The sequence below is a fragment of the Nothoprocta perdicaria genome, unplaced genomic scaffold (genome assembly GCF_003342845.1).
Source record: "Nothoprocta perdicaria isolate Ctin4 unplaced genomic scaffold, notPer1 scaffold_22, whole genome shotgun sequence".
NCBI lineage: Eukaryota > Metazoa > Chordata > Aves > Tinamiformes > Tinamidae > Nothoprocta > Nothoprocta perdicaria.
The window spans coordinates 2,360,699-2,380,977 of NW_020455415.1; the positions used below are offsets into that span (position 1 = coordinate 2,360,699).

The 20,279-nt window shown below is 43.1% G+C and overlaps 1 protein-coding gene across 1 annotated transcript in view; it reads left to right on the plus strand.

Moving 5' to 3' along the window:
- Positions 1-11,383: 11,383 nt before the first annotated feature.
- Positions 11,384-20,279, plus strand: part of IL1RAPL2 (interleukin 1 receptor accessory protein like 2) — a 302,191-nt gene continuing 293,295 nt past the window's right edge. The window contains exon 1 of the mRNA XM_026039057.1: positions 11,384-11,414. The gene's annotated coding sequence lies outside the window, so the exon portion shown is untranslated. The remainder of the gene's footprint in view (positions 11,415-20,279) is intronic.

Consider the following 20,279-nt stretch of genomic DNA (forward strand, 5'->3'; position numbering starts at 1 on the left):
AACAGACTTGCTTTTTCTCCACGGGGAAGGAGAAAGATTCTGATGGGGAGCAGTGTCAACCCTGGCAGCTTTATCAAATTCAGAGCTCCTCTTTCAGGAAAAATTATGACCCTCCTTCATTTTGCTGATGTTTCATCAGGTTTTCTTCCTCTCCTTAACCTCCCTGTGACCTATTTTCTCAGAGAGCATGTAACATCATTTAGAGACCTCCTATAACTCAGGTGTGCCTTTGAAGACTAAGATGTTCAACTGTGCTCCCTTTTCCCGCTGTTTTCCCTCTTAACCTTCCTCTTTGATTTTAGCAGTTAGCTCTGGATGCTGGCTTGCTCATATGTACTCTTAGCTGTCAGAATCAGGAGGGACTTCTGGTACTAGAAGTTACTTAAGTTTAGCTTTCTGACCACAGTGTGCTGACTTCTTTTTTTCTTTTTCTTTTTCTTTTTTTCTTTTTTCTTCCCTAAAGTCATGCTTTGCTGTGAGGACAGTTTTGAACTGCATTAGATTACCTCAGTATTCCATAGAGGGGAACCAAAGCAGTCAGTCTCAGCCTTCCCTTTAGTGGGGAGTTTGGGAGTGCAGGATGTGGTCAGGCACTACTTTGGACAAACATGTAGGTGCTGAGATGTTATGTGGACACTTGAAGGGAAGATTATTCAAGACCACAGTATGAGTCTAAAAGAGATAGCTAATTTCATATCTCAACAGCCAGTGAGCTGGTGGCACTTGGCTGGAAAGTGACAGGTTCAACTGAGTCCCTACCATGAGGGACATGGGTTTGCAGAACCTCCAACAAGTATCTTGAATGCTGATCTGCAGGTTGTTTCCTTTTCTGTTTTTCACAGGAAAAAAAATGGAATAATGAGGGAAGTAGAATAAAGAGATTGATAAAAATATAGTGACTGATTAAAAAAAAATGTTTTTTGTTCAGACCAAAAATTTATTGCCAGCCTAACACGTACACATCATGTGCGTAGCTCATGAGCTTTATTCTCTTTGAGCTTTTTTGCCATTATTGGGTGCAAGGTGGAAATATTATTTATTTGCAATTCTCTGCTGTGATTCTTTTCCACCAGTCTTGAGAGACATGTTTCTCTTTTTTCAGAGACCAGAGAATGAGAGCTAACAGGGCTTGGAAAAACAGGTAAGTGATCAGCACAAATAGTACAGTGATAACTTTTAACACATGATGAAAGGCTGAGTCACAGCCTCAGACTTAGCTATGTATCATGTAGCTTGAAATTCAAAAGACAAAGCCAATGCCACCTTGATTTTGCATTCCTCATACGACTCCAGTTCCTTTTAACCTCACAGATCTGGAAATATGCTAGAAATACAGGATGGCGTCTTAACTCACTTTGAGTCCTTCTAATAATAATTTAAAATGTCAGGAAGCTGCATATTTAAGGCTGTAGTATATCAAAGTTTGTTTCAGTAACATAATAAAAGTCAGTTTCAGCAGTGTGTAGCCAGAAGGGACTTCAGTGCTTTGTGCCCTTTGACTAGCTTTGTTTCTTCATCTAGTTACTTATTTTTTTACTTTACCTTCATTTTTTTCCCCAGAAATGGGGACTAATCTGTGAAAGTGCATTGAAATTGTATACAGCAAATTGGGGAGACACTGCATAACCCTCAGAGACCAGAACGCCATTAAAGGTAATGGTCTAATTCCTTACTAATTAGCTTGCCTTTCAATATGACTTAATTGATTGAGTGCCCGTTTCATCAGACAGAACAGGAGAAGTTACTCCCTAGAAGGCCACACTGCAGACCTGCTCACAGGAGCAACGAAGTAAACTCAGCTCCTGTTGAAGCCCTTAGGACCCTCAGTTGCTTCCCCATCGTCCCTGCATTTTGCAATCACTAACCAAGGGCAGAGATGGGCAAGTCAAGAGCATGATGACAAAAGCAAGGTGGAAGCTGCGCACACACAGCCTCTATGTGGCCAGGGGTAAACATAAACAGGGGTAAACTCTTGTGCAAGGGTAAAGCTTACGACAGCATCTTAAGTAAGTCATTGCTATTTCTTATAAGCTTGAGAGAATCAATCACCTTTAGTCTGTGCTTTCTGTACTCTTTAAACCCATGCCAAGATGGATTTAATGGACAAAACCCAATTTTCTATGGATTTTTTTTTTTTGTAGAATTGTCTCTTCTTAACTAAATAATGTTAGACAATAGAGATCTGTATAGGGCAGGATTTTTTTAGGTCCCAAAATATATTCCTTGGCACTTACTAACACTTGCAATGCTTTCCTTTTATTCTTGGTGTGTTTTATTAAGATCTGTCTCCTGTCTGCTATTTACCCTTGCCAAACCTGCAGGAACTTTTTTGAAACTGCAGGTTTTTTGAGACTTCTCCCTTTTTGTTAAATTTGAACAGACCTAGTCACTGGGCTTAGCAACTCCTGCATATGGGTGGACAAATAGTGCAGGTGCCTCCTTAGGAAATGAGATTAATTTAAAAAAAAACACTATTTTTATCTCCTGTCTTTAATTAATAAACATTTTTCGTGAAATATGGAATCTGTTTTCTTGGAATTATTGCTTTAGAACATAATAACAAGTCCCCAAGGCAATTGTTTCCTTCCTATAATTTCTTAAATGTGTGTTCCTAGGATAGTGCTAAAATGAAGTACAGAATTCACTCTACACGAGGTGCTATGTGAACTGCATTGAATAATTACTATGAAAATTTCTATACACCAGTATAGCTATATATAAAATCTGTTATATAAATATAGCTATGTATAAAATCTGTTTCTTTCCTTTAATAGCTTAGGATTTTTTTTTCACTAGATTTTAAAATGCTGTCCTGGAAGAATTAGATACAGTTGCAAAAGGAAAATCAGGAAAGAAAATAACTGTCCAGTTCCTTTTAGAAAGGCAATATACGAATGATACCATAGTGTTCAAGTTTTGTTCTCTTAGTGAACTTTGCGTTACATTTCCTTAGCCTTGTAATATTTTTCAAAACTGCTGGTCCTGCAAATGTAGCCTAAGTTTTGAAAAATGAAGGTTCTGTGCCCCTGTGCCCAGAGCATCATATGTTAGCAGGGAAAACAAGTGGAAGTGGAAAGAAATGGAAGTTTGGTTCTGCCTCATGCCTCCAGCACAGAAAACATGTTTTTTTAATTTTGTATTTATTTAGTACTGCTGGTTTCATCCAAGGTCTCTGAGGCCCCTGGGAATGTCACTGATTTTGTTGGCTGTGAATGCAGCACTTAAAAGGCCTTTCAGTATATCAGGAACTCTGTGCAATGCACAGAGCCACATCCAGTTTTACATCCAGTATTAAATTTTTACAAACTGACAAATCCAGTGTATTTATTCTTATCTGTTCAATACTTAGCCAAAGGCTTTCTTAGATTGGATGGTGAATTTATTAAGACCAGTAGCTGCCCTTTGTTTTTGCATCTGTGTTCTCTTTCCTGGAAATACCGGCTTTGCCTGTTGATTGTATAGGGGCTTGTCTTTGTGGTTTGGGAACTGAAGAAATCTACGGTACAGGAGAGAACAATATTCCTGCCATGGCCATTGGGGATAATTTGTGCTAGAATCTGTCTGGTTTCTGTAGGAGGGCAGCAATCACATCTCTAGTATTTATTTTTGCTCACTGCATCTTTCAGGTAGTCTAGTAAAATCCTTCTCTTTTCAGACTTCTGGCTGTGTCTCATTAACCTGATGAGTCTCAATGCTACAGTCCTCTGTTTCTTCCACAAGCAGCTCAGTGTCTCCTTTTCACTGCCTTCTTTTCATAGGAGGTGCTTATGCACAACTCTCTGTACCTTCCCTGCTTAAAACTCATTCAGAAATTCACTTATTTCTGCCCCCAGTACATAAGGTAATACCAGCCCTCGTCGCAGCTCTTCAGCTGGAAGCGTAGCTGTGGCTTAACCAGTTTTGGGTCTTGAGTCACGTTCGGCTCTGGAAGGTCACACTGCTGTGCTGAGATGCAGCCCCTCCCAGAGGGGAAACATCAAGGGCTGGCATAAAAGAACTTTCGTTTCTTAGGTGTTTCAGGTTGACTGTTTCTTTGGTCTCACAGATTTGACATCCAGGACAATTGGAATAAATTCCTTTATTTCCTGAAATTAAACTTTATTTTTTTTCCCTGTAGTTCCATTAGGACAAGATTTTATTTCAAAAACTGCAAGAGTTTCTCTCTCATTCTCTCTCTCTTTTTAATTTTGTATTGAGGCTGGTCTCTCTTTCTTATAAAACTTGATAAAAAGAACCATTATTATCTTTGCAGCCTTTAATGCATTCTGCACTTTCTTAGCTGGCTCAGCTTCCACTTCTTTAATCTTTTAAAATTCTTCAAGGACAGACTGGGGGAGAATGGGTAAGCATTGTTGTTGTGCCACTTTATTCTGCATGAAATGAAGCCTTGTTACCTTCAAAGACCTGTTCTCTTTCCTCTCCAGGGCAGTGGCTCAAAATGTTTCAAGAGGAACATTTTTTTCTGCTTAACCACATCCATGCTGTGCTGGATTGCTCTTAGGACCTTGGTGCAGGACACATTTGGGATGGGATGTTAGCTCTGCACCGGTCCTGGGAGGTACCTGTGAAATTACCTGCTGCCCGGGGGACAGCAGGTAGAGTAGGTGACAGGATAGAGCTGGGCGGTAGCAGCAGAGGTTCACATGGCTTCTCTGCTTCAGTTTCCTTCTTTGGTTCCTTGTCCTGGGGCTACATCTGGACAGACAGGGCAAACAGGGTGGAAATGCTGCTGCGTGTGAGGGCCGGGAATGGGAGAGAGGGAGCGAGGGAGGTGCTGGAGGGGTCCTGAGTGGAGCCAGGAGCACCGAGGATGCTCGGTCACAGGAGAGGACCTGGCTGAGGGCAGCTCTGCAGCTGGATGTGTTGGCTCCCAGCATTGGGGAAGCAGCTCCCAGCCAGCCCACAGATGTAAATACAAATCTGTACCTGGACCAGGACCAGCACTGCAGTTAAGAGGGAGGTGATAGCTGAGAGTCGCAGTGCTGCTGTGCCCTGGGCTCCTGTTTGCCAGTGCCCTTCCATGTCTTCACCGACTCCAGCGAAGTTTTTCAGTGAATTAAGTCCCACACCTTTGTATGGGCATATGTGTTACCATAGAGATTAATATTTGTTGTTCTGCCCAGCCCTGGACAGGTGCTTGGCATAAGGGCTGGGGGCCCGGGACCCTCTGTCCTCCCCAAGCCCTGCTGCTTCAGTGGAGCCCATTGCACCAAGCCAGACCCGGACGTTGTCTCCTGGTTTTGACATGAAGAAAAGTTCTGTGCTGAACACCGACTTAAATAGCTTTCACGTGTGTATAATAGATTTATTAGTTGAACCTATGTGGGACAGAGGATGTTCAACATAAACTATATAGGTAATCCATAAACACTGTCCTGCTGGGAAACAGCACAGAAAGCACTGCTCTTTTGCCAGTGAAAGATCTGAAGATAACCCACCAAATCCTGTAATTAAATGGCTTTTAGTGTTCCTAAATGTTATGTTTCATCTAAGCTTCTTAAATAGAATTAGTTGGAACCTAATTAAAAGAGCCTCCTGCTTTCTTTCAAAATATCTTTTGGTATTGACTGTAGTGAGTTCATCTATTCTCAGAGCACCATGAATCACTCCTCTGCTTAAAAAAAAAATTGATTGCTGTTCTAATACTTATTGAACATCTATAACAGATGTTTAAATCTCTACTAGCTTCAGATAATTAAAATAATAAATCTATACTCATTTGACAAGACAGGTAGGAGGAATCAAAGGTATAAATAATCTAGTGGAGAAGCAAGACGTGATTCTGCCAAGTGTTATGGTCATGTTCTTGTGGGAATTTCAAGCTCCAAATTTCTGCTGTCCTTATTCAGGCTCCAGTTCCATCAGATGTTGCTGTGAATAGGACAATGCTCTGTAAAGATGCCCAGAGACCTCAGGAGAGAAGTGCTGCAGGACACATGGATGCAGAGCCTGGCAATGCCAGCAAGGATTTATCCTAGCAGCCACAGAGGCAAAAATGATCAAGGATGTTAATGCTTCTACTGGCTGTGCGTTTCCGTAGGCTTCTCTAGTATGTCTTATTGCCTAGGCATCCACTTGCTGCTTCCCAAGGCATGCAGATATTTGCCAGAGAACTGAAGGAAGTTGCGTGTTTCATTTTCCTAGGAGAACTGGGCGCTAATTCCTTGTGTCTGTCTCTAGCCTTTGCTTTGCTCAGAAGATTCAGAGGACCTGTAGCAGTGGCTGGGTGCTCTGTGCTGCATTTGCGCATTGCAGAACGGGGCTGGCAAGGGCTGCCCCACAGATCAGAAATGTCATCTTATATAGTTTGGATAGAGATGTGATCAGAGGAGACTCGGTTTCCGTCTCACTTCTTGAGTGGTGACAACCTGACATCTGCTTTGGCAGGAGGAGTCCGGGTGGTCCCCAGCCCTTGGGAGGGAGCTGGCCCGGAACCAAGCAGCGGCAGCTGCTCTCTGGATGAAAGGGCCCAGCTCCCAAAGATGCGCCTAGGACTTCGAGTCCCCAGGTCTTTGTGTCTATTTTATGTCCAGTATCTGAACAGTTCCTGAAACAAGAATTGAAAGACAGTTCTAGCTTTTTCCCATTGAAGGAGACCCCAAGGCAAGGGAGGCTACCAAGATGCTGAACCTTCCTGACCATGGTGCCAGGAAGAACCTGTGTCTCTGCCTCTGCAACTGCCAGGGCTCCAGAAATCCCTTTCAGCTCCTGAAAGGAGCTGGATGCCAGGATCAGCAGTGAAGTTCCTGTCGCTTGGTCGTTTCCCGTGGTCAAGGCACAAGGTGCAATCCTGAGAGGACGTTGCTGGCACAGGCATTTGCAGATGCCCCAGTTATTCCCCAGAGTCATAAAGGTTTTTTTCCACTTTAATTGACTACCCCTCTGCTGGGGTAACGATCTCGGTCCTGGCTGGGCTGTTCCCTTCGCTGTGGTATCCGTATGTTCAGGTGCTCTGCACGGTGCCTTTTTCCCTACAACTCTATTAACAAAAGGAGTCTAGCAGCACTTCATTCATAATGTTTTAATATTCTTTCCTCCCAGGGCAAAAATATATAAATAAATAAACCTTTGTCAGGGGAACTCAAATTATAGACTCCTATGTGGATAATGCGTATTTGCCTGTCAGAGAAAGGTTATAAAAATTTTCCTTTTGGGAAAATGCAATAGAGACTTTTTTCCTGGCAGGCAAATATTGTACAGATGTTCTTCAGCTGAAATGCTCCTTGTAGGATAACCTGACATAAACGCCTCTGTTAGGCTGATTTCTGTGTCGCTGAAAGACTGTTGTCTATTTTCCTAGGAGAAAAAAAAAGAGACTCCTACAGTTTTCTTCTGTTGGGAATACATTCTTCAGGCACCTGCTTCTGTCGAGATTATACAAACAAAAAAATATATTTTTTTCTTAAATGCCTCAGTGTTTCAGCTCACAAAAGCTATTAAATACATGCTTAAATCTGTCCGTGTTTAGAGGGACAGGTTCCTACCTGCCCGACTGCAGCCTGGCTGCGCAGCAGGGAGGGCTCTGCTCTCCACGTTCCCCGGTGCTGGCAGTACCAGCTCCCGAGCCAAGTGGCAGATTTACCAGCTGGGTGGAATAATTTGCTGCCAGAGCCACGGTTTAGCTGACACTAGCAGCCCTTCCAGGGGCTTGGTTGGAAATACTTTCTCCTGGAAATAGCTGTCTTGCCTTGAATCATCCTAAGCAAGTCACCTGCAGTTAATATGTATATTATATATTATTTTTTTTGTGTCCCTGGAGGTGGGGAGAAAACCAAACCTGGCCATGCCCTAAAGCAGCTTCTGGCCCAGCCATAGTGCCTGTCTTGAGCCCTCGGGCCTAGAGGAGCGTCCGGGGGAGGCGCCAGGCAGCCGGTGCCCACTCAGGGTGCAGAGCCCCCCCCGTATAAACACTGCAGTTTTAGGTGGGGAGCGCTTGCCTGTCTCCTCCTCACGTTCATGGGATGGGGAAGGGAGTAGTGGGACAGCATGTGGAGCCAGGGCCATGTGTCTGAGTGCAGGTGCTGCTGTCTCTAAGCCTGGTTTTGCCTAAAACTTAGAAACACATTTCAGAAGTTTCTTCTTCTTTATTCCTCCTTTTCTCTCCTCTGTTCTCTCTCTAACCATTTTTGCTGGTGGGGAGGAGAGAGAGACTGCTCTGGGCATTTCAGATAGTTTTCACTATCAGCAATGTACATTTTAAGCAAATGGGGAGCCTGAAGTAAAAGATTTCCTCCTGACTCATCCAGTTACTGCTCTGATGGGAAGTGTCTGATTTTCCCAAGTGCGAGACATTGGGCTCCTGTGGGTGTATTTGAAGTCCAGCTCTGTGCAACCCACTCTGCTGGCCCAGGAAGGGTTTGGTGGCCAGAGAGAGCTCGGTGGGACCCTGCCCGCCAGACGCAGCGTCACCTCCCTCCTTCTCCTCTTCACCTGCTCTGCTCTTCAGAGCGGGGCTTGCGCTTGAGAGCAGCTCCCTGCAGCTGATTGCAGCTCAGAACTTGTTTCGGAAAGAGGCTTTCAATATACACATATTTTTTTTCAGCAGTAGATGGCAGCAATTTTCTTGGTCCTAGCCTGAAGATGTGCATGTTGATTACTGCAAATTAGTGTCTTTTAGACAGTAAAGGCTTCAGTTGCCCTTTTCAGCTGTTGTTATTAACTAAGATATGACCCCTGCTTTCCTGTTGTGATTGGACTCGGAGGCAGATTGAGGAGCATCTCTGTGGTGCTGGGCAGCAGCAGCAGTGCCTGTGCCTGCCTGTCCCGTGCTCCTGCCCTGCAGCCAGGACCAGGAACTGCCACGGCTGGGCTTTCCTGCTGGGAAACCTTCTAGGCAAAGGCAGGAGGAGAAGCAAAGAGCTTGGAAAACTGTGAAGAGCTAAACTTAAAAACAAGTAACATGAATGACTAACTAAACGACGAGTGTAAGCTAAAAGAGCAACGCTCCAGCTCACAAGTAATCAATGTGGGTATTACTCTAAGCTCATTTTATCACCTCGTCTGCACCGTGCATGTATTTCCAGAAGACAGTTAAGAAGCTTTTAAACGAAACGTTCATGTTCAGTACAAAGGTTGGCAAACTGGAGATAAGAAGTGAGGGAAATAAATTGGGCAGCATTACTATAGGAAGCTAAAATATAATGGCTCCTGTTATGTGCACATAGAAATAATGATGTTGAAATTAGGGAAGCTTCATGAACTTTAAATGAATAACTGATCTCTAGTGGACAGAGAGAAAACTGATTTTAACGATTGTTTAAAACTAACATTTCGGTGTAATAAATGTTTAATGCATTTGTTCTAACACAGAATTAACTGCAGGGCTATGCCTTATTCACTGCACAAGCTCTTCTTCTGTTCACCAGCATCTCCTTTCTCTCTTCAAAAATCTACAGTGAACTGGAATTTTTAAAGTTTGTGATCCATCTCAGGACACTTGATAAATCCATCCGATGCTGCTGCTTTTAAGGATGTGTCTGGTTGACTTGGCTATTCCACCTGAACTGCAGAAGCAAAGCCACAGACCAGGCAAATTTATAACTGAGTAATTGTTTTTAAAATGTATTAAGATCTCTTCATCCTTAGCTGTTGCAGCTTTGCACACATCCATGCTCCATTCCTGGTTGTGCATTAGAAATTAAGATGCTCTTTCCTATTTAAATCTACCCCTGAAGTATAACATAGGTGGGTGGAGAAGGCTGCTTTGTCTGAAACACAGGTGGTTGGAAAAGGCTGCTCTGCCTAAATCAGCAGGAGAATTAGGCAGGGGAAGAGGAGCCCTTGCTCAGCTGGACATCATTCCCATCACCATCATTGTGCCCAGCAGAGTGACCTAGATAAAACCAGGGGAGAAGGGGGCCTTGTGTTTTTTCTTCCCCAAAGGAAACTAGCTGTAAAGTTGAGCCTGTGATGGTCTTGCCATTGAGGGCAGTGGTTTTCATGGTCCCCAGGGAGTCTGAGGGGATTGAAGTGTGAGGCTGGTGCCTGCAAACTTACCCCTTGCTGCATCGCCCCAAGGTTCTGCTAGCCTGGTCGTGGGTTGCAGTGGCTTTTGGTGAGAATTTGCTTTTTTTTCTGATGCATCTCCTGAGCTGTTAGGAGCAGTTAGCTGGGAGGTTGTGCTGAGCTGGGCTTGCAGCTCTGCCCTCCTGCTTATGGGGGGCTTTAATCTTCTCTTGATACTTCTGAAATGTTTTTTTCCTGGCTATATCTCCAATGTGGGCTCTTCTATTTTCTAGAAATAGGCCATTTAATGTGCAATAAATGTTCCCTGGGGCCTGGATTGGTGTTATCTTGGCCACTGAAATGCTTTGTGCCTCGTGAGGGTTTGGATCTGTGTTTTTCCATATGCAGGAATATGCAGGCTGAGACAAAAAAACTTGCAGTGTGATTTCTCCATTGCCCAGGTCCTTCTCCTCCCTATGACCCTGTGCAAGGGCTGCCAGGTGCTCCGGGGCTGGGTAGGCCTGACCATGGGGCTCTCATGCAGCTGCTGCCTCCAGATGTCGGCACAAAATAAATATTCACTCAGGTGACTCCCTGCTTGCCGTGTCCCTGGCTTACTTTCTGCTGCTCCTTCACAGCTAGAGAAATGAATGTGGAAACCAACTTTTCAAAACAGATGAGTGCTGAAAGTGGAAGGAGGGAAAAAAGGGGCGACTGCAATAATTACAGGCATAGGAGGTTTTTAATTTGAGACATTATTAAGCAGAATAAAGCCCACAATTCTAAGAGCAGCTAATAGGCAGGGGTATGACAGGAGGGCACGTAATAATGATGGGCATGGGGAAAAATCAGCAGGTTCCTCCTTGCTACATGTGTATGAAGGGAGACTCAGTGAAATGCAAAGGTGACAGATAAATGACTTCCATTGTGCTCTGTGCAAAACCTCACCTGGAGGCCTCGCTGCTATGAGGTCCTGTTTTATGGGATATACTGAGATACAAAAGTGGAGAGAATTTTGCATGCTACGCTACCTATTTTGATCTATTCAGTTCACTTAAAAATAACATCGCTTTATGTGTTAGCTAGAAGTCAGAGGATGCTGTGCTGCAGAAGCAGCAACTTCCTTGAATATCTTTTAAAAAGATAAAGTGGTGACTACCCAAGCACAGTGTGTTCCTTTCAAAACTCTTTTTCCTCTGATGCCTGGGAAAAGGGAGGAGTGGGAAGGAGGCTAAGGGCTGATGAGGCTTATTAACCCATGTGCTCTCTGTGGCTGTGAAGGCTCGGAAAGACTGGGCTCACTGCAGGTTTTTGTGCTTCCTTTAGGTTTGGTTGGTTTGAGAAAGAAAGCTCATTATTTTATTCCAATGTAATAATATCTCTTCTAATCGGAGATTATGCCTAGCCAATGGGAAACAATTTGAGTTATTTGTATTTGAGCTATGGATAATCCACTGTTGCTTCTTGGGGTAAGTTCTTTTTTGCCTTGCCTCTAGTTCTTGCCGGCTCTGTACAGCTGCAGAAATTCAGCCTTGTCCGTGTTAAAACCAGAGCTATCTGGAAAACTGGTGCAGAGCGCAAACATCCTGCTTAGGAGAGTTGCTTTTGGGTGTCACTGCGCTTTAATTATTTTTGCTTCCTGGTACCTGTTAGAAAATTCTCAAGACTGGAAAAATGCGATGGGAGTATTTAATGCATGACATTATTTATCTTTAGATATTAATGGAAGTGGGATACATGACTGCAGATTTAACTTTGTTCTAAAATTGATTACATCTTTTTTGCATGCTTGGTATTATCTGTGGCAGTTTTGGTCATGCATATGAGTTAGTTCTCTTCCGGCAGTGAGTCATACCTGCAGCTCTGAAGCCTGGGAGAATTGGGCAGAGTTAGAGCTAATACAGCACGCGGGGCGGAGTTGCATAGAGCTGCACAGAGCTGGACAAAAGTAGGTCGAGCTACCTGGTTCTCTGGGGTTTGACTCTTGTAGACCCTGAGCCAGATTCTGATCTCAGTTTCCTCAGCATTGGCTCTCTATCCAATACAGTTACCAGGGGATTAGCCAGGCCTACCAGGTGTACTTGTTTAGATGGAAAGACTTGTTTCAGCTGTAATCCTTTTGCCCTGTTGCCTTGGATCATGACCATCACATGTTCAGCAATATGGGCTCCCTGGAATGAGCCCTCCTGGACAGATGGCCACTGTGTATGTTAAAGCAACTTGGTAGTTCCTGTCTACCATGCTGCATGCGCTGGGATGCTCTGAACATATTGCTTTAGATGGTGGCTGTTGGCATGTCTGGCCTGATTCAAAGTCCTGCTGTATCTAGCAGTGCAGCTGAGCTCTGCATCTCACCAGTCCTGAATGTAGCTGCTATGTTTGATAATGTTAACCAGCGATTCCTCATTGCACTGAAAAGCAGTATTGATGGCTATATTCTTATATAGAGAGTGTCTGTCTTGTCTGGAGCAGAGGTTCTGGGGGAAGTCGTCCCATTCTACTCAGTAGTCTTTTAGATTGCATCTAGAATACTGTTTGGATCCTTCAGTTCAAGAGATATCAGTAAACTGCAGGAAGGTTCAGCAGAGGGATGGTCAGATGGATGATCTTCTCCATCTCTGAGGATTTCTGATGAAATCATTGAAATCCACGTGTGGAGAGCTTGGTCCTTCTAGCTTATTCTGAGTAAAGAAATTTAGCTGCCACACTAGCAGAATGCTTACTGCTAGAGCTACTTCAGCTAAAATCTGGTTAGTGAAATTTCTGCAGCCCCACAGAAACCTTTGACCAGAAAGTTATTGTACATTTTTGTAGATTTTTTTTCTTTTTGTAAGGGGGAAATAGTCCCACAGATTCTTTGGAGGATAAAGTAGGAGTTTCATCTACCAGAGGAAGGTGAAAAGCCAAGTCTCAGCAAATCTTACTAGCAAATATGAGCATCTATTGAATATAGAAGGCATCGGGAATAACTTCAGTGTTTGTTTTACAATTAGCTAATTTATCAGCTAGTTTACACGGAGGAGCAATGTGGAATTTGGTGGGCTGGCACTGGTGGCCATTTTAATTTTCAAATGCAGTTGATGAATTTTGATCATCAAGAACATTCTTCCTGAACGCAAATCAAGCCTTTCAAAGGACTTGGTTTTGCATCTAATTATTCAAATGACTGAATTGAAAATCAGTTTCCACTCCTAGTTTTGAACCTTTTGCTGCATCTGAATCATGTCACCCAGAAGAGCCACCCTACAGAGGTTTTATTTAATCCTTCTGGTAGTACAAATACTTGAGGGACTCAAAATAACAAGAAAATTATTTACCTTCCTGAATAGGATATAGAGTGACTTTCTTGCCTCTTTACAGCAGCTCAAACATTTACACAAACTTGTTAAGCTACTTAGAGGATTGTTTGTCCAGGTAATGTTTCCTTCAGAAAGTTAAGCTGCAAGTAAAGCTGATGTTTGACTTGAGTGAACTTTGCTGATTTTGGAGGATTCCAGAGAAATTGCCTCTGGGACAATTTTAAGTAAAGAAATGGAGAGCTTTTTGATTTATTTTCTTCTGTATCTTCATTTTGAGCAAGCTATTCCCTCTCTACACAGATGGGTCTGTGCAATCCACATAAGGAAATCATTTAATTATGTACAGCTGCTCCAGGTAAATGTTATTTACAGATAGCTGAAAAAATTTTGGACTATACTTATTTGCCAAGAATAACATTCCTTCCGTCGCCCTTGGTGGAGAGGTATTTTTAATTGTCTTGAAGGTAAGCTGCAGATTGTACATTCTTGTTTTGTCATTTTACCTGTTTTGACTGTTTTCTTTCCTTGTGCTTTTATAAATGGTAACCCTGCAGGCACTGTGCACATAATTGAGGTAAGCAATCTGCTTGTTTATTCCTGTTTCCTTTAATTAGATGTGTGCAATCTGAATTTCCTACTGGAAGACTTTCCTACTGGAAGACATGAGATGACGTGGCCCCCAGGATGCCGGGGTGGGGTGGGTGGAGGTGAGCTGGTTCCCATGGCTCTGAGTGAGTTGGACCCTCCCCAAATCGCTTCTCTGCATCTTTGCAGGGTGTCCACATGCGTGCAAGTTGGGCTGGGAGCTCTGAGTTCGGAGCAGCTCGTGTCTGGTGGCCAAGGAGTGGCCAGGGTGGCTGGGCTCTGCTGATGCTGGTTGCCTGCTGGTCTCCAGGGGAGTGGCAGCCCAGTCTCCGGAAAGTTGGGCTCTTATAGCTCTGCTTATGCTCCCCTAGATGGCATGGACAATTTTCCACTTCACAGAAGGCATTTGGGCAGAATCAAGTGCACTTCAGGCCCCCCAGCTCTCATAACTGCAGCCGGGTCTTAGTGACAGGTGTGGAGGGAGGGTCTTGATCTGTCAGCACATCAGGGTGCTTTGTGGGATCAAGCCTGACCCCCTTCAGCTGGAGGGGATAAACAAGAGATTCTATGAAGCTAATGCCTCCTTTGTGCTTATATGTGCCATAACTCCATTGCAATCTCCCAACGTGCCTGATGTCAGGCTGCTCTCCTACACAATCACACTAACGTGCTGCTGCCCAGTGTGCCCCGTCTCCGCTTTTGCCTTTCCTCCCCTGCACAGGGTGGTTTTTCTCTCCCTTTGCTGCTCGCCTGCAGGATGGGTGGGTGCCCTTTTGCTTGCTGGGAGTCTGGCAGTAAATCATATGATTGCTTTTTTTCCCCTCTTTTTACATTCTGAAGCAGCTGCTCTGATTAGTTTAAAGCAGAATAAAAAACCTAGGTAGAGAGAATCCTGAAGGTAACTACTTTGTTGTTGACTTAAGGTCAAGGTGCAGTACACACAGTAGTTTTTGCAAAGACCATTAAAAACAAAAAAAAAAAAAGAAAAAGCTGTAATGCACCATGTATTTTAAGGGCAGGGACATAATTCAGGCATCTGATTACTTACCTTGAACATGGATTCAACAATGTTCTTATGCTGCAATCTTTGTTTTTAATACCCATAAACCTTGATCTACACACTTAAAGAACATTGGGTATTTTTTGCCACCCTTAGTGGGTTATTTTTGTTGTATGAGTTGTGATGAGCTCACGGTGACTGTGAGGCAGAGGGAGGACTTGTGGGGACTGAGAGGAGCTCTGGAAATGTCCCTCCTTGTAAGTCTGAGGATGACTGAGGCCATGTCTTCCTCCTCCACCGTAGAAGGTGTTATTTCTGCTATTTATCCCAGTGCCAATGGCACTGGGAAGAACATGATTCAGTGATCTTAGATGCTGTAGAGACATGATACTATCTTAGTTTTATTTTTATTTTTGGCATGAATGCTCTGCTTCCTCCCAGACAGATATAGTTGAATTGTATTTGGTATTTCCACTATTGGCATTTTGAAATAGGTAAGAAACATTCAGGCCTGAAGTACCCTGAACAGCTTCTTGCAGAAATTCAAGCAAATCTTAGGATATTACAGTGTTAACACAAGCCAAAGACAGTGGCAATCAAAGATGTTTCTGAAGGCGTTAGCTCCAGTTCCACTGATATGTTGTATGTATATAAATATATATATATATTTTCTCTCCCCTTTGGTAATACGCATTGCTTTTGAAGTAATGAACTCTTGTTAACTGCTTGGAGGGCAAGATTGCCTTAGGCATAATTGGTGAAAAGAAGACTAAGAAAATTGTCTTTAAGTCATTGATCATGATTTAAACTTAGATTCAAAGATTCTTCCACTGTTGGTGTAAATGTTATCCCAAATATCCTGGGTGAGGGGGATTCAATGCCTTAGAATGGCTATATGGGCAACAGAATGAAAAAGCCTGAAAATGACCTCCCTGAGATGTTTGCTATCAAGGATTGAAACAGGTAAGGTTGGAGGGAAAAAAAAAAAAAAGTTGTAACTTAGCTTTGTTAACTGCTATCAATGTTTGACTGACTTTTTCTTCATTCTTAAGGTATGGTTACTAGAACTGAAAAAGCTTTGAAATGCTATTGTGAGGACTGAATCACTGATGTGACGAATTAGGGACAGTTTGGTGCATCCCAAGGGAGTAGCCCACCTGGTTAGGTAGGCAGGTAGGGGTGTGTGTATGTGTAGAGCACCTCAGATGTATTTCATGTATGTACAGCCCAATTAAATGAGGACTCCTCTTCCCTGACAAACACTGTCCTGCACAAAAACTGATGGCTCTTCATGGCTTCAGCTTGGGTGCCCTTGATATGCAAGTCTCATTATAGGGGCACTTCCTCTGCATGCCACTTGTGCCTGGTGCTCCTGCCCCATGTTCACATCAATTCCCAGCTCTTTCTGTGCCCACTGGTCTGTGGCTGATCACAGTGTGAGCACCAAGCCACAAAAGACCCTCACGCAGAGAGGAGCAGCCAAATTCTTCCCTTTTTGCATGCCAGGCTTGTGCTCTGCTTATGCATAAGCCAAAGCTCAGTTATCTTTTTGGGAAGCCTTAGAGAATCTGACTCCAGGATATATCATTTAACTCTGAGCTGTAAATTTTAGCAGTTGTGTTGGTCAACTTCAAAAATAGGCACTTGCTCACAGTGTGACCCAGATATGTAGGTTTAATACAAGCCTTACCTACCTGTGCACAAGGCTATGAAACAATACTTAAAGTTGATTATTGTTATTTCTACCACATTTCTCCCCTGCCCTGAAACTCCATTTCATTTTGAGCTGAAACAACATTTTCCTCTTCCTCTTGCTAACTGACCTGAAAAAAAATCCATTATTCGCCTAAATCTAAGTGACCCTAAATATGTAGCTGTTGTCCAGAAAGACAATTTATTTTATTTACATCAGTTTAGAGTTTCAGACCATTTGTTGTATGGCCTTCCCTTCATTGTTGTTAATAGGTTCTGTGGCCTAAAATGGGATAATCTGAGCAGAAACAAAACGCAGAATGGGAAGATCTTTATGACCAGATTTAGTTTGTTAGCTGCAAACACAGAAGTAAAGGGTGTACTGCACTGATTTCTTCTCTTTGAGAAGCACCAGCAGAAAGTGGTGAGGAGAAATGAAATCTGTAATGCATAAACCAGAATATTATTGATTTCTGGATTTATTTCTCTTTTTATTTTTAAACTAGGTTTTTCAAACTGTCTACTTGCAGAAATATGCATTTTATGAAGACAAAGTTACAAAATAGGATGAGATCATTTTGGGTAACTTGCCTGTTTCTCCTCAACTGGTGGCATCTAAAACTAACCATGCTTGTCATTTTCTTGGTATTTTTTTTTATCATTGAAGCTAAAATATAACTTAAGTTTTCAGTAAATGAGCTGTTTCCAAGATGACTTTGCCAAACTCTATAGTGCAGTGGGCTTTGTGCAGTTATGATTAGATACTGCCAAGCAAAAATGATCTGTTGAATACAACTCGATCCAAAGTTGATTAGCTTCTCCAAAAGCCACAGAGGTTAGAAGTACAAATTGCATTTAGTCTTTAGTCTGGCTCCCCCACACAGTTTTGCAGGTAGGTAGAGCATGAGGGATGTAGGGAGGAGAAGTTGGACTGATTGGAGGACTTCTTGGGTTGTCAGGAGCTGATCATCTCTAGGATGTTGTTGCTGCTTCCTAGAAGTTGGTTGTACCAACAGCTGCATCAATTCCCTGTGTGGCCAATTGTCCAACTAGGGAGAAAAATCTCCAGTTTGGGAGTTGCTGTCTGTGTGCGCTAACTCTTTTTACCCCTTTTTATTAGTGTGTCTCCCCAAAGGATAAAATAAACAGCCAAAGGTAGGATTTGTGTTGGCCTTGTCTGAGGAATTTCCAGTAGGAAACAGAAACACTTCTGATATCTGTTAGTGGATTTTGCATCCCTGTTTTCCAAGCTCTTTTGCACATGGGAAGTGCTCCATTTGAGTAGTTCCACTAACAAGCTCCGTAGGTGTTTGTTGGATTAAAGCAAAGTTGGGATTTGTCTGATCTTTAATTAATCCCAGACAGTTCTTTCATTTCTACTGTTGACCAGTCAAGAGTGACAGGTAAATGGTCACTGCTGTATCTTTTTACTCTTACAGAAACACAATGCCTATTGCATGGTAATGTTACTGCTGCTGTATGCCTGTCATGTTATTCTGTAGGGAATTCTTATTTTCCAAGCCATATATTTATGCAAAGCAGTCATTCCATTTACACTCTGTACATGCAAAACACTTAATAACTTTATCTTCAGCTTTCAAGCATAAAAGTGAGGAAGATATCCTATTCCAAACTTAACTACTTGTGTATGTTGTTGGTACAAAATAAGATTACTGCTTGGAAGTGCATTTATGTTTGACTTGAAATAACCCAGGAGAATGTCAGATGCAAAATGATTTTTGAAATCTTGGCATTTACTGCTGCTTTATAGTGTCTGTGTGTAACTTCATTCAACAGCATTGATGTTATTGTGCAAGTCCTTCCAAGTGAAGGGAATTGGCACCCTACTACACCTCCTTCCTTGCAGTGCTGAACTGGAAATAGGTAACTGTGCAGCTCTGTCCATATCTCCTGACCGGCGGTGCTCGGCATCATGACTGCTAATAAATGGGCAGGATTCTCTCCTTGTCTGTTTACCTTTTCCTAGAGCTAATCCTTCATCCAGCTACGGTTTTATCCAATGTCCTCCTTATGCTTTTTTCCAGCAGACTCTTTTGCTTTGGCTTTTGTCCCTTGTAAACGCTGGCTTGCCAAGTTCTGCTGTGATGAGCTTGTTTCTGCGCTCTGCTCTGTGGCGTCAGCATCTCCCGTCACCTGGAGCGGTGCCACCGCATCCGCTCTGCGCTTCCATGGGCGCAGAGCGCTGGGCGCTCCGTACCAGGAGCAACAGCACTGGCTGCATTTTTCCTTGCAAAGATCAGACTTAAAGTCAATAATTAACACTTTATCCATCCATAAATTCCCCCTTGTTCTGGCAGAATGGATGTGAGAATCGCGTAGATTCAGGAGAGGCTCAGAGCAAGGCTGGGGAGACCCTGACCGCAGCAGGGCACTCGGCTAGCTGGCGAATCGGTCTTTGGCAGGGGAGGGAAGTCAGGCAGCCGTCACTGGGCAGCCAGGAGAGGATGTCTGACCACAACCTGACTGTGGGTGACATGGGTGAGTCGCACGTGGACTGATTAAAGCTAATGAAGAAAGGGCATGGGGACTCTTCCAAAGGGAACTGAAGTCAGGCACTGTGCATGACAAGTTGTGGTGTCTCTGAAGGAGGATTTGTTCTGCTGTCTTCTACCCTGTTAGTACCATGTTCCTCTTTTCATTTCCCCCCAAACCGTGGCCAAGATGGACAGTTGTGTGTTATATTAATGTCCGTGAAATGGACTGTATTCCATAATGGGCAGAGATGGTATCAGAATAAGGAAAATAAAATTAGTCGGAAAAAATTCCGTCTGTGTTATGTCCTCTTATTTTTATGAATAATGTATTCACTCATATAGTATAGCGTAATTATTAAGGTTTTTGACTTATTATAGAATGCTGAAGTATTTCTAATGATACTGCTTTATCTACTCATTTAAAATTAAAATATAAATCAAAGGTATATTAAATATAGTTTCATCTAACTATATTTCAGAATCCATTGGAAGTTTTATTTCTAGGCTTCTAATCTCTTAATTCAGCTAAAAAGCAACATTAATAAGTGACTGGGTAAATAATTTAAAATATAGCACTTCTACATCGTAATCATGCCAGGAGAAATGAAAGACCATCTGAGTGTCAGAGGTTATAAATTGCAGCAGAGGCAGCAGCATCCTGGTGAAGAAGTCGATGTCACATGGAGAAGCAAGGTCTCCTGGCAACATATTGACTCTTTCTAATTAGTTAAAAGATTTATAGGGGCACTAAAAAGGGGCTCATTTATTGATTTTGTCACATTGCTGCACTACGCTAATTTTGCTCATTTGCTGTGTGTAGGAACACCTCGTACGTGCCCGAGACCTCAGCACAGCTGGGACTGTGGCAGGTCCTCGTGTGTCATTGCTCCTGGCTGTGCTGCTCCTAACAACGCTGCAGTCTTCCGTTCTTCCTGGTTTTATACTTTCTCCAGTCAAATGGAGTTCTGAAGTACGATTATTCCCCAAGAAACAACTGGATGGGATGCTCTACCTGTCCTGGTATGACATCTAGACCAGATGGTTTATAGGGAAAAGGATGGAATCATTATGGTTGGAAAGGACCTTCAAGATCATTGAGTCCAGCCATAAGCCTATCAACGCTGTGTCTGTTAAACCATGTCCCAAAGTGCCTCATTTACACATTTCTTGGAACAGGCTGTCCAGGGAGGTTGTGGAGTCTCCTTCTCTGGAGGTCTTCAAAACCCGCCTGGATGCCACCCTGTGCCACATGCTCTAGGTGTG